Here is a 14,563-nt window from a genome sequence, read left to right as displayed (position 1 = left end):
TTGTTACCATTGCTCTGTTTTATGGGCATGGTTAATAAATATAGAAATACCTGGGGACTCTCCCTACATCTGTGTTCCACTTCTGTGTTTGACAGCTATCATTCAAGTTATGTTAAAACATTTCATGACAGTAATAGGGCTCAGGCATCAGCTTAGGAAACTTTAGGAGTCAACTTCTCAGTATTTTGTAGTGAGATTTGTTTATTGGATTCAATCTTATTGGCAATGTGAAGGTTTATGAGTATTCACGTGGCAGATGCAGGTGCCTGACCAGGCTCTGCCTGCCACACGATCAGGTCTTGGAGCATCGGGTAGCAGGGATGTAGAAAGAGCTGGGGTGGCTGCATGCAAGCCAGGTTGAGACTTGAAGTGAGTGGTAGCTGTAGTGAGGTGAGTCTGTGCTATTTACAGGTACTGACTGGATGAGAAATCTGCTCAGCACTGCTGGTCATAGCATTACCACCTCAGGTCTCAGTGAAGCTGGGGAGACAGTGCTCTTTGGTGAATTGCATTTGGTGCAGGCACTGAAACATGCAGGGGGGCTAAACCAAGACAACAGTATCCCCATCCAGCTGAAAGCAATAAAAACCATGCAGAAAGGTGAACATTCTGGAAAACTACTGGAGTCTGATATAAGGCATATTGCAATGGTAAAGTGCATGCTATGCTTTGCTTAAAAAGCGGGAATTTACATGTGATTGTCTAATTTGTACTTTTAAATTTGAACCTGTGTTTTGAGTACTTTCCACTCCCATCATTTAAGACTCATCCCTTTTAAACACAGTAATATGTCCTTAGCCATAGATGAAACCAACTTTCTTGACTGGCTGAAAATCAGAAGTGTAATAAACCAAATAATTTCCTAGATTATAATTACTATCTGTACAACAGAGAACTCAGTGAGTTGAAGATCATCACACAAATAAATAGAAAGAGACAATCTCCATATACATGCCATCTTCATTTAAGAAAAGGAAATCTAAACTACACTAGAGGTCACTGCAGTTGAACCTTAGAAATTCTGAACCTCTGAATTAATTTACAGGAAGTTCAGGAAAACAAATGTAGACTGCTGTGTTCACCCTTACCTGGTATTTCAATTTTCCCCCTGTTTAGGTAGGGAAAAACAAAGGAAAAATCAGTTCACCTCTTGCAGACATATTATTGTCTGACAATATTTCAAAAGCTGTGCAGGCTGGTAATATCTACATGAGGGAGAGCAAAATTTAAAACCAGTCATTGTAGTCCCAGGCTAGAACTTCCTTTCCTGAGAGACAACAAAGGATAGGCACAAAGGGCCCCCTAGATGACTGAATAAACACTGCTCTGCAGTTCCTCATGACTATAACTCTTTTGTTTCGTATTACTGTGGTCATGCTTATTTTTTCCATGGTGCCCAGGAGGCCTAAGCAAGGGAGGCCTAAGCAAATCCTATCCTGCACCTCTAAACAGCTACTTGGAAAGACAATTCCAGTTCCAGAGAGCTTACAGAGAAGAGATTGTGTTTATAAGATGAGTAAGGTTGTTTTCAATAGTGACGGGTAAGCATACTCAAATATACCCTCACAAATACACTATTTTTCAACTCTAAAAGATGTTTTCCAGGTAAATAAAGAAACATGTATATTCAAATCAATGCAGGGAGCCACGAGTGTCTATCTCCTGCTTCTGAAAATTCAACTCTACGAACATGGAAGTGGAAAACAACAGCTGTGAGGGAGGGAATTTGGAGTACAAATGAACACCAGACCCAGCTGTAGATTTGCATTCTTTGACATCTGGTGCTGAGTAGACACTGGGGAATTCTGTGACAACATGAGATTTTTTGCATCTGTCAGCTAAATCTAGCAATTCTCTTTGGGACAGTTGCATGGATGAGGTAGGTCTCAGAGAACTGTTTTAAGCCAGAACAAAATAAAAGAAGAAGACTATATCTGATTTGGACCCTCAATTCACAGAGCTGGCAGGTTGCATGAATTGGAATCACACATCTGTTCTCCAAGAATTTGCAAGATAGCTTCCATAAAATACCAACATGTTTGATTTCAGGAGTGCTGTGATTTGGGGCCACTAAAACCTTTTGGTGCATAATGAAAGAGGTTAAGAGTGTGTGTGTGTGTGTGTGTGTGTGTGTGCACGCACATGTATGTGGGGAATTCAATTAAAGGACAAAGACTTACACAGCTTAGAGAATGGACTTTCAACACTTCTCTTTTACAACAAGATTATTGGAATATCATACTAAATCCAGATACTCGAGGAAAAGAAGAGTTGTGACCATATGAAGCAATTCCCTGATCTGAAGTAATCCTGCCCTTACCTTTGTACTTTTGCCTCATTCCAGTACAGCTGATCCTTTTTTTTCGAGATGAGAAAAAGTCTTGTGCCTTATGCCAAACCAGTTTGTGGTTTACATGCAAACAAAGGAGTGAGAGTTTGAGCATCAAAGACATTTCACATTATACATCGTAAATCCTCATGTGCCCTCTTTGTCATTGACATTATGTAGTGTTTGACACTACACATTGTAAAACATCATTGCCAAATGAAATCAGATCACTAATTCATGGAATTTTACTTTAATCTGTGCTTCACAGTAATTGTCATTCTTAAGAAGGCAGCTACTTTAACGTGATTCTTCTTTGTATGCCACCAGGATAAACACAGACCTCATATGAAAGCATTTAACCTCCCTTCCTCATAACTCTGGATAACCAGGGCTGGGTGTAGACAGGCCAGATAGTGGTGCTGTGAAGTCTGTGGCTGTGACCTTTCCACCTCAGACATCCGAGAGCACACACTGCAGCAGTGCTAATGAAAGTGCCCTTTCTCAATGAAGTCCTGCTTCACAGTCCCTGCCATGGTATATTGCATAATCTGAGATGATGTAAAAATGATCCGCAGTGCAGAAGATGAAATAAGTCTTCTTCCTTCCTTCCTTCCTTCCTTCCTTCCTTCCTTCCTTCCTTCCTTCCTTCCTTCCTTCCTTCCTTCCTTCCTTCCTTCCTTCCTTCCTTCCTTCCTTCCTTCCTTCCTTCCTTCCTTCCTTCCTTCCTTCCTTCCTTCCTTCCTTCCTTCCTTCCTCATCTTCCTCTCAGATAGGCTGCTTGAATTGCTTTTGTTTTGGGATGACCCTTGTTCCAAGTGATTTCTGCACCAAAAGGAAGGCAAAGAGCTTTTCACAGCTGCTGCTTGTAGATCATGACTCTTCAGATATAAATCAACAGAACCATTTTTATGCTGTTGTCTAGTCCCCATTATCTGCACAAACTAATCAAATTTAAGCCATTTTCAGATACAGTGATTGAACAAGTTGTGTTAGAATGTTGTTTTTTTAACGACAAGTGCCATTGTGCTATTGTCATGAATATTTGAAGAAATACCCTGAACTGCTTTGGCTCCCAGTTGTCTCTTTGCAAAGCAATCTTTGTGCTACACATGGGGGGGGCAAATGTTTCTGTAATACAGACCCCAACTCCTTTAATTACAGCTTATTACGCTGTGAAGGAAAAAAAGCAACTAAAGCTCTTAAATACCATATTAATGACAGCTATAAATGTAGATATTACCTTAGCAGTGCTGTAATAGAGTCCGGTATGCTGAATAAAAGTCCAAAATTTTCTAAAATTATGCTGCTGTAACTATGAAAGAGACACAGGTGGGAGCTTACCAGGAGAAAATAGGCTTGGTTGACAACTTGTGGCTGACAAATGTTAAAACCCAATTTCTGAGAAATCCTTGGTTGGTTATAAATCAGGCATGAGAGAAACTTTGCTCCCTTGAGACAACTGCCAAGTTTTTGCTCTGGATATAGATGCAGTTCCTTAAAAACAGAATGTATTTACAGCCTGTAAGATACCTGCTATTTTAAATAATGATTCTCAACAAGCTAACAATAGAATTTTTTGTTTATATTAAAAAATGGTGGTATGTCTGCATGGTTTTTGTGTGTCCATGCATGTGAATGTAACCCTTGCCCACACTATGCAACCTGTGGAGGGCCACTATAGGTGGTATTCAAGTTATGCAATAAATTAAGTCCAGGCCACCCTAAGGCACAAGTCCCAGGGCGTGCACACATCAACCTTTCTAAAACTGGAGCACTAGTTTACAGCACTGACACGCCTAAGCAAGGGACTGACATTAACCTCGTGCTAGATTTAAATCATTCCAGGCAATCTGTTTTGAATTTCCAAATGTGCCGTACCGTTCTAATGAGTTAATTCACTTGGTATCCATTTCCTCCTGTCAGCTGCTTTTGGAAAATAAATTGTGCATTGTTATCTTAGCCTTGTCTATCCTGTAATGGTTTAGGAAATGCAGCTGAAGATTATCTGGAGTTTTCTATGGCAGAGGTTGACCTGTGACAATGGGATGATCAATCACATCTTGAAGGAGTCAGAAACTGTGAAATCCTTATTCATTTTGTTTTCTGTCTTCAGTATAGTTTTTTAAAAAATGGTTTTCCACAGTTTGTGCAGAGGGGTAAAAACAAAAGTGTCCAGAATTTTTGAAAAACATCCATTTCAGCGTTTAAATGTCATCCATCCAATGAGGCTGGATATAGCAATATACTACAAATTCCACATTTCCCAGCAGTATATTAGAAGTCTTCTCTGTTGCCTTATTGTTTGGTGTTAGTGATTATATTGACCATACCCTGATGTTTTTTGGTGTTTCGTGACGCTTTCTTAGGCTAGGTGTGAGTGGGGATGCATGTAGTGCTCCCACCCCACAGTGTCTTTCAACACTGGACTCACAAGAGAGCGTTGTCCAGCAGGACCCTGGTGTTCCCCAAGTGCTCATCTCCTTCAGCTCAATGGCACAGCCTTCACCTGTCAAATCCTGTCCCCTGCTTCCCAACATGTGTTAAAGATGTCAGTACTTGTATCCTCTAATTCATTCTGGTCAGAGACACTACTTTTAACTGGTCCTCCTTGAGTTTAGAAAACAAAGCTACCTATAGTGTCTCTGATTCCTGTTGAAGAGCTGGAGAAACTTCCACAAGAGACAATTCCTGTCTATTAATCTATTAGCTGGTAGCAGTATCCTTCCCTGCTCTTTCCAATCCTACCACCACTTCCAAAACCTCACAGTTTTTCTTTACACACCTTCCTCAGTTTCCTAGCAAGCATTTCAAATCTGCTCTTCTATGATTATTCCAGCAACTAATTTTTAGAAATGCTTAGATATCTTTGCTCCCTGGTGTTCTGGCTGTGTTGCTCATGTCAGCTTTCGGCACTGTGCCGTGTGCTAACCCCACTGCTGCACACAGCGCAGCGTTACTCGTGCCCACACTCTCCCTTCTCTCCAACCACAATTAGATCATCTCAAAATATCTGTACTGCTCAGAGGCTCTAGATCTGATGTGAAGGTTCATAGATTAATTTAGCACAAGTAGTTTACCTTGGGATTTAAACAAGCTACTATTTTAACAGCCCTGAATCTTTTTGGCTGTCCCTGTGCTGAAGTCCTATGCTTCCCATAGGGTCTGTGGGAATAAAAAGTGTATAAAAAGAAAAAGAAGCACAAAATTCTTAGCCTTTCAGCCCTTCATTTCCCTGTGACTTTCAGACAGTTCTGACTTGCACACTGGAGAGACTCAGAGTTATTTTTTTACAAGAAACAGATTGAATGCGCAGGTTTTCATTGATCTCAGTGCAAGTGAAGTTCACCTCTCTGAAGAATCCCCAAAGAGTCTAACACATGGTGCTAGGAATAGTCAGGACCTTGTACTTGAGTCTGTTTTCTCCTGCACTTCCCCTCTCCTCAGCAGGTGGTGGAAAGACCTCTTTATTTTCCCTCATTACGCTTTTCAATTGTTGCAAATGGCTTTGACCATTTTAGCCTTACTTTAACTTAAGCCACCAAAGTGGAGCCCTGAGTTGCTCTTTAATCCTGAGCTGAGTGGGAACAGAAGCTGCTTACACAGTAGTGAGGAAATTCATTCTCTGAGAAGGAATTCTCTACAGCCTCACGTGGCATTGCCTGAGAACAATCCTCACCAGCAATGATGCGATGCACAAATCTGAGCTGGGCCAAATAACTTGCATCCTGTGCACATCTGAATTTCCATTTTCTCAGAGTGTTTCACAGTGAGCATAAAAATCCCCTCCCCTGGAGGTGCTGGTGATTCTTGGGTGGCTCTCTGTACCTTGTGTGGCCTGCATGTACCTGGCTTTTTGCTGGTGTCTGTGGATAGCTCATTCTTCCCTTGGTGCTGAAGAGCTGCAGCTGCACATCTGCAAGATACTCCAGGGAGAAATGGACCACAGTTTGATGTTCATAAATAGCCTCTCCAATCCAACATCTGTGAAAGAAAATGCTGTCAATGTTTCTATTTCAATTTTATCCTAAATTAAAAAAAAGTAATAATAATAATAATAATAATAATAAATGTCTTGTATTCTCTGTAACAAAAGTCGGTGAAGTTCCAGTGGAGTCTGTGCAATTGCATCAAATATGCCAGCAGAAAATTTGGCCCATGAAGGGAAAAGAAGTCTCAATAATGTTATGCTCTCAACAGGAATATTTATTTTTCTTATTGCCAAAAGATCATTTTCTCTGTTCAGAACTCCGACTGCAATTTTTGCTATCAAGAATATGGCTTTTAAATAGAAAAATAAAGAGTAAACGATGATAATGTACAATATTACTTTAGCCTTAATTTTCAAGTGAAAACATTACCAAACTAAATTTCAGATAGCATTTTATTATGTGCAAACCACTGTTGATATAATAACTTCTATTTTAGGTTGCTAGCAAAGAAAAGAACAATGTGACCCATTTAAAAACTCTCTCACAGAAAAATATTAGCAAGCCATTTATCATTTCTATTTAATTTTGGTGATAAGTACCTTTTGATAGAAACATTTCTTTGTTACAAAACTAACAGTAGCATAGGACATATTTGACCATAACACATGTGCTTTGCAATGGTACTGAGAAATGGACTTTCTGTTTGTTGCCAGTTGTTTGGAAAAGAAATTAAAAAAAGGGAAAATGCTCACCTTTGAATTCTTTGGTAGACGGAACCTGTTTTTTGAAATCTCTGATTAAAAGGCAAATGAAACTCACAGAGCTGGAGTGCTGCAATGGCTGGATAGGGCTGACAAAAGCAATCCAAGAGGTCTCTAGAGTGCATTGGCATAGAGGACCACAATGCAAACATAATATTACAAAATTCCTGGTAATGATAATAATACAAACATTTCTGATACAGGTGACTGAGGAGGTGAAGAGAGGAGATGCTCTGCAGGACCTGATTTTCACAAATGAGATCTTGTTGGGAATGTGAATGCTAGGAGCAGATGTGGCCACCATGGAGTTCAGGATCCTGAGAGAAGACAGCAATTTAACAGCCCTGGAGATTAGGAAAGCAAACAATGGGACCTGCTTGGAAAAATCCCACGTGACAGCATCTTGCAGAAGAGAGGAGGAGTTCAGGAGGGCTGACTGATTTTCAAGGATCACCTCTTCCAGACTCAAGAGTTGTTGATCCCCACCTGCAGGAAGTAAAACAAAGGTGGGAGGAGGCCTGCACGGATGAACAGGAAGCTCAAAGGTAAAAAAGAAACATTCAAGAGGTGGAAGTAGAGTTAGGTCATATGGGAGGAATATAGAGACACTGACCAAGCATGCAGGGATCAGGTTGGTAAAGTCAAAGCCTGCTTGGAGGTGAATCTAGCTAGGGATGTGAAGGGCAAAAAGGGAGGTTTCTGCAGGTACATCAGCAGCAAAAGGAAGACTGGGGAAAATGTAGGCTCACTGCTGAACGGGACAGATGACTTGGTGACAGAGGACACAGGAAAGACCAAAGTGCTCTTTTTGTCTGCACTGGTAAAACCAACCTCCAGGGATCTCAGGTCCCTGAGACACACGAAAACATCTGGAATAAGCAAGAATTGCCATTGTTGGAGAAGGACCAGATTAGGGGATACTTACACAGCTGGAATGAACACAAGCCCATGGGACCTAATAGGAGGCAACCACAAGCCTGAGGGAGCTAATGTCACTTCAAGACCTTTCTTGAAATGCCATCAGGGAAGGGTCCTGAGGACTGGAAGAAAGCCAGTGTCACTCCTTTCTTTGAGAAGGAACTACAGGTCAGTTGGAGCTGAGTTTAGCAAAAGTTATCTTATCTTGAGTTTAGCAAAGTTTTTGACACTGGCTACTGTGACATCCTTCCTGGTAAATCGATGTACAGACTAGATAACAGGAGTGAGCTGGACTGAAAATTGCCTGAACTGCTGGGCTGAAAGCACTGTGATCAGTTACACAAAGTCTATCTGGAGACCACTCGCCAGAGGTGTACACTGGAGATTGATATTGGGGCCAAAAGTGTTTAACATATTCATAAGTTACCTGGAGAGTGGGACTGTGCTCCCTCAGCGAGTTTACAGATGATAGAAAAATGGAACATGTGGCTGCTACACTAAATGTTTGTGACTGAAGAAACATGCTGAACAGAAACCTCTTGAAGTTCAAAAAACAGAAATGCCAAGTCAAAGGAACCCATAGAACTGCAGGTACCCATAAAAGCTGTGGGGTCAACCAGCTGAAAAGCAGCTTTAATACAAAGGCCTTTCTGGGCTTCATTAGGAAGAGAGTTGCCAGAAACTCAAAGGTGGTGAACCTGCCCCTCCACCCAGTGCTGTGGAGTTCTGTGTCCTGTTCTGGGCTGCCCAAGATGAGAGATGTTGAGCTACTGAAGAGAGTCCAGCGCAGGGCCAAGAAAATGGTTAAGGAACTGGAGCGTCTCTCCTAACAGGAAAGGCTGAGATAGTTGGGGTGATTGAGCCATGAGATAAGAAAGCTCAGAGGGGATCTCATCCATGTGAATAAATACCTGATGGAGGTGAGTGAAAAGGATGGAGTCAGGATCTTTTCAGTGGTGCCTAATGACAGGACAAGAGTCAATGGAACAAATGAAACACAGGAAATTCCACTTAAATGTAAGAAAAACAATAATTTCTGTGAGAGCAGTTGAACACTGGCACAGGTTTCCCAGAGAGGTGGTGGATTCTCCATCCTTGGAGATATTCAAAACCCAGTGAGACATGGCCTTGAAAATCAGGGGGTTTGGTCTAGTTGGTTTCTAGAGCTACTTTCCAACCTCAGCCATTCTGTGGAACTATTGCTTATATAATAAACTGAAAAGTGTTGGCTGTGTAGGGAGCCCCATGTCACAGTCTGGATGTAATCATGCTCTTCTGCTGCCAGTAAGTTCTGCTAGGAAGAATTCACGTATAAACCTGCAGGGTGTAAGTGCAGGTAGGATCCTGACATCCAGGGAGACAGCAGGGATCTTTTGGCACCTGATTCTGGGGTAGATGGGGGATGCTTTGCCACTCCTCACCAGCTGCATTCCTTAGAGGCTGGGCTTTCCCATCCCCAGGGAGGGAGCCCAGTGAGCATGACAACCTTGGTCTGTCAGTCTGCTGGAGAGTAGGAGCGAGCTGCTGGTGGGGAGCAGCTAGGGAGCACTGGCAATGGGGCACCTGGGGAGCCCTTCTCTCAAGGAGAACATGCAGCTGATTTTTCCAGCCTACTTTCTAGACCTTTTGTGCTGATCTCACAAAGCACAAAGGGAATAGAGCAGGGCTGGGAATATGTGTGAAAAAATATCTCCCCCAGCCTTTTAAATACTGAAGAGAAGGAGTATGTAACAGCATGACTTTTGTACCAATTCCATAGAGATACAACCACTTGGAAAGCAGTTTTTTCATTGTTTAGGAAAACTAATTTTCTGCCTTGCTTTGAATTAGACAAAGTAATTTTATTTTCTCTCCAAGTTCCTATTATTGTTATGACTATTATCAGCAATGAATTATTTTGAACACCAAGCATTAGAAGAAAGCTATATATTTTTTTTACATCATCCTTTTAATAGTAAATTTTGGCCTAGACCACTTACTCTGCTTAGGATTAATGCATTCATGAGTCTTATTTTCAGTAGCTATGAAGAAAAGACATTTTAAAGCAAATTGAGGTAGCTGATATCTTCTCTAATGCATTTTTAATGTATGAGACATTGTAAGGACCAGAAAAGCATTCTGTGCTCTGCAATACAATTTGACAACTAGAAAAAAAAACAAACCAAAAACCAATAAAAAAGAAAGTAAGATAAAAACAAGCTAACAGAACATATGGGAGAGTGAAAGATACAGCCATGCTATTAGTGTCCAGTTAGCTAATTTTATTGGTATTTCCAGCATATGAAAGATGAATATGATAACTGGTGGGGGTATGAGGATGTTGTGATATTAATAAGAATGTAATTCCATAAGAAATTGTCTTGTGATTTATAGCTAATAATATTACTGAAATGAGGCTAATGAAGGCAATCAATCCTATATAATACATTTTTGTAAATCCGATTCTCAAAGCATTTCTGATAGAAAGAGGATAGATTTGTCTTCTAGCAGCAATCCCTGCTGACATGAGAACTCCCACTGAAATCAATTGACAAGCAGACAGGGGAGTAAATAAACCTCTGCAGATGCACTTCTGCTCTGCCTTGCTTCTGTAGTTCTCTCTCATGACAATGTCCTTAGAGTCACATTATCTGTAAGAAAACTGCTCCAGTGCATCTGGAGCGCAGTCTCAGACCTCACTGCTCTACTCAAGAACTCTGCCTGCTCTGAAAGTTGCCTTTGCTCTTACTGACTTGGGTACAGATCACAAAGACCTTTGCTGTGCTATGCCAGTCTCTCCAGACCTTTAGGTATTTATGCAATTAGCTGGTCTACGCTGCTTGGTTTTACTGATATTATTGTACTAAAGGAAGGCAAGCTTCATTGTATTTACCCATTCTTTAGGAACACTGCAGACTGTAGAGCATCTTTTCCCACCCCAGCCTCCTTTCCTCTAAGCAGCTGAAGTCAGCTTCAGTGAGATTTAGCAGATCCCTGAAAACATACAGACACTTATTCCCCTCTTTGTTCCCTTCCTTGTCTGTTTCATTACCCATTTTCTTTGGAAAGGATGAATTGATTTATAATATGTATCTTTATATAATTTGGAAGAACACCTTCTCTTCAGAGAAATGTCATGGGATATATTTAAAATTCCAGAAATTTTAGAAATCTGGCAGTACTTTGCTTTGCTTGAAGTACAGACTCATTGTTCTCCTTATGAGGGGATGTCTACAATGAAATTACTCATCTTGTGAAAAATTTTGTGGATGTTAAAGTGTGATAAAGTGTGACCTCTGTTCTGGGTAGACTGTGAAGAGAAGCTCCCACACACATTTATCTCCTCAAGCCCAACACCTTCCTCTTCAGGATTCTGGAAATGGACATTATAGCAGAGGTTTCTGTCCCTGTCACCATGCTTATTTAAGTCAATGGCAATAACCTTTTTGATGTCAGTGAGGCAGGATAAAATCTTGTGTAAACAGCCAGCACTCACATCTTTCCTCATCTCAAGAACTTTGCTGACATCTGACTTAACACCTTACACACCCACCTCACCCAAATACTTAAGTAGGCACAGATATGTGACAGCAAGGAGGTATCATGGTGAAGAAAAGGATGTGAATATAAGGTTGGATTAAAGGTGTAGTGCTATAGACAAGATCATACCATCTATTTTTCTGTGCAAATGAATATCTCCATTCAAAGCACCTGTTGAGTCAAGCAGCATGAGGTACAGGAGATTACAGGCAAAAATATATTTGGATCATCAGATGCTCGGAAGAACTGAAGTCTTATCTGAGCTTGGTGAGAAGAACCTGAGAAATGACACAGACTGGAGAAACACCAGCAACACAGCAAACAAGGGAATGGCTACTGATTTCAAAAGAAAAACAGCTGATTATATTTTGTCAGAAAAGGAAAGATTTTAGTCCTGACTGGTTTTTTGTGTTTGAGGTTACTTATGAAAACCACTTAGCACAGAGCAGATTAGATCCTGGCTTGCATGTAAATTCATTAATGTTTCACTGAACTGTTCTAATGCCATTAGACTGCCCCATGTCACATGTGTTGTGTCTATGAATGCTCTCTTTGTCTCCCTGCATAGCAAGGAAGGTGAAAGGCACTGGAATTGAACTGATTCTTCAAGCCTAGAATCTTTGCAATCATAAATAAAGTAAGTCCCTTCAGCTTAACATTCATTGCCTCCTTTCTCATTTACAAACAGATGTCAGCACAAGGAGAAGGCAGGTGCAGAGTGCCTCTTTCAGCTGCTTTTGAAGGAAAGCAGGAAGTGAATAAGTCACAGGGAGCTGTGTTGTTTGGATCTTTAGAAAGCATTTATAGCTTCTAGATACGTTCCTGCTAATGAGGGTGTGAGATGCCAGCTCTTTGGAAGTTACAGCATGCACTGTTGCACTGTCATCAACTCTGATGGATGCAGTGTGTATGGGAATATAATTTAAACATGAGGATATTGGGAATGATTTAAGTTACCACAGAAAGTACTTAAGAAAAAAATGTCTAATACTAGAAAAAATGTCTGGCATAGTTGAATGCTGTAACTACAAAATTTCTTATAAATTGGAAACCCCCAAATGGATGCTCTCCATAAATTGCAGCACTGTCTGAAACTGCATATAAATACCCTGAATAGTAGCTGTGAAATATTACAATTTACAACAGCCAGACTTCTGAACCTAATGAAGGCCACAAACTGATTGTTGCCGATCATGTTATTGTTGTGAAAGACAGCAGCAGTGTAGTCTGAGAGCATACTATGGGTGTGTGGTGAGAATCTGGCTACTGCCATTTTCCCCCTTAGGCAAACCAACTTCCACACAAAATAGTGTCCTTTTTAAATGAGGGCAAGATCAGACATGGTATGTTCCATAGTCTCTACAAGACACTGGACTGAGGTGAGTAGAAAGGAATAAGCAGCCCTATAGCCTCTCTCTCCTCTCTTTCCACATCTATCAAGTCTGATGTGGGTGGAAACACGCTATTCTTTGTAAGGAGCTGGCACAATTTGCCCTCATTAGCAAGGCATGCCTACTTTTTTTTTGCCACTTTTGCTGTACCTCATTTGAAACACCACACTGCAGGGATTTTGCACAGTGCCTGGGATTTTAACAATGAAAGGAGTTTACAAGAGAAACGCCTGCAGCTTCCTGGGCTTGATGCACTGCATTGTCTACCATGGATTTCACTTTCCCCGTGACACTGAAAAAGCACCGCCATGGAACAACTTGCTTTGATGCCCTAAGCTAGCAAAGAAGTTCTGTGATAAACAAGCTTTTAATCATGTATTTCCTCACTTTTACTAAGTAAATTGCAACTTGACAAAGCTGTGTGTCAATGACTCTGCCAAAAGCTCAGCCCTGAACAGAGATGGTAAAAGAGAGTAGGAGAGAAAGTGCTCACAGGAAGCACACAGAAGAATTGTACTTTAGAAGCTTTGTCAATGCTTTGATTTAGTGCCATCAGTCCTGCTGCAGCAGGCCTTCTACTAAGTGCTAGTGTAAACAGTCCAGGAAAACTCCCAAGAAGCTATAAATGATGCCTTGCGACCTGAAAAGTATCTTCTGCCTCCCTGAATTCTAAGGAGGGATCTGCCAAAACAAAAAATGTGCCAGGACTCACAAGGAGCCTGCCCTTTCATGTGATAAGGTCTCTACAGAGAGAACTGTAGTGTAATCAAAGTACATAAGTAGCCAAATCTCAGCATCAGATTTTCAGGAAAAAGCCCTGCTGGCTCCTTCCATATGACACCAGTCCACATGTGTCACACACAACAGCTGGTGATGAGCCATCTTCTGCATGAAGGGAATACCCAGCACTTAAATGTATGTTAACATACCCAATACAGGGTTTTTCAGTGCCAAAATGAACAGTCTGGGAAGCAGCACAGGAATGTAAGTAGCAGAGGACCTTTTCTGCTTACCTGAAAGTCATCTTGTTGCCTGAAATCTTCACAGTATCCTGGAGTATTGCACTGTCTCCTGGCGCTACTCCTCTGTTCCTTTTCCAGATGAAGAGAGGCTGAGCTTATCTGCTTTGCTGATGCAGATTCAACAAAGCACACTACGCTACGAACTAACTCCCTTCCTGTGGAACAAACATTAGGAAGCAGCTGAAGACTCCTGTGTTTCAACGTAAACCAGCAAATGCCTGTTTTCAGATTCTTAAACAGGAGGGTGAAGACTGTGAAATACAAAATCTAATCGCAAGAATAAAAAGCCTGATATCAAACTCTTCTTTTTAATGAATAAATGTTCTCTGATGCCTTCCCCCCTGCCCTTTTTATACAGAACTGCAGTACATGGATGTATTGTAGGACATTGATAAAGTATTAGAACCACTGGATAAATTACTGCGTGGAAATCTAAAGTATTTTTGGAAAATTCATATTCAGTGTGGGAAAGTATTTTTATTTTTAATGGTAGCTGTTTGAAGTTGCTCATTGGCTTGGAAAGTTACCAGTTCCTTCTCATTTCTGAATATGAACATTTCTATGTCTGTGCAAGATGTCAATTCTTGAGGCTGTGGTTCTTTTTACCACACATCTAATTGGAGCCAAATATTACTACACTATTTTTGATTATATTATCACCCTGGCAGAATACTAATCCAAGAAAAATCAGTGT

At 40.9% G+C, this 14,563-nt stretch overlaps 1 long non-coding RNA gene across 2 annotated transcripts in view; it reads right to left on the bottom strand.

The window, feature by feature from the left end:
• LOC138105926 (uncharacterized) overlaps nt 1-13,939 on the bottom strand; it is a 50,774-nt gene extending 36,835 nt beyond the window's left edge. The window contains exons 1-3 of one of the 2 annotated variants that reach the window (XR_011148800.1): nt 13,861-13,924; nt 7,011-7,505; nt 6,175-6,310 (exon numbers count right to left, since the gene is read on the bottom strand). This is a non-coding gene — a long non-coding RNA (uncharacterized lncRNA). Of the gene's footprint in view, nt 1-6,174; nt 6,311-7,010; nt 7,506-13,860 lie in introns of both variants that reach the window. The other variant, XR_011148799.1, reaches the window with a different exon arrangement.
• Between the last annotated feature and the right edge of the window lie 624 nt (nt 13,940-14,563).

Source organism: Aphelocoma coerulescens, chromosome 2 (assembly GCF_041296385.1).
Source record: "Aphelocoma coerulescens isolate FSJ_1873_10779 chromosome 2, UR_Acoe_1.0, whole genome shotgun sequence".
NCBI lineage: Eukaryota > Metazoa > Chordata > Aves > Passeriformes > Corvidae > Aphelocoma > Aphelocoma coerulescens.
The sequence above is the reverse complement of the archived record's forward strand: the minus strand, read 5'-3'. Positions and strand labels throughout refer to the sequence as shown.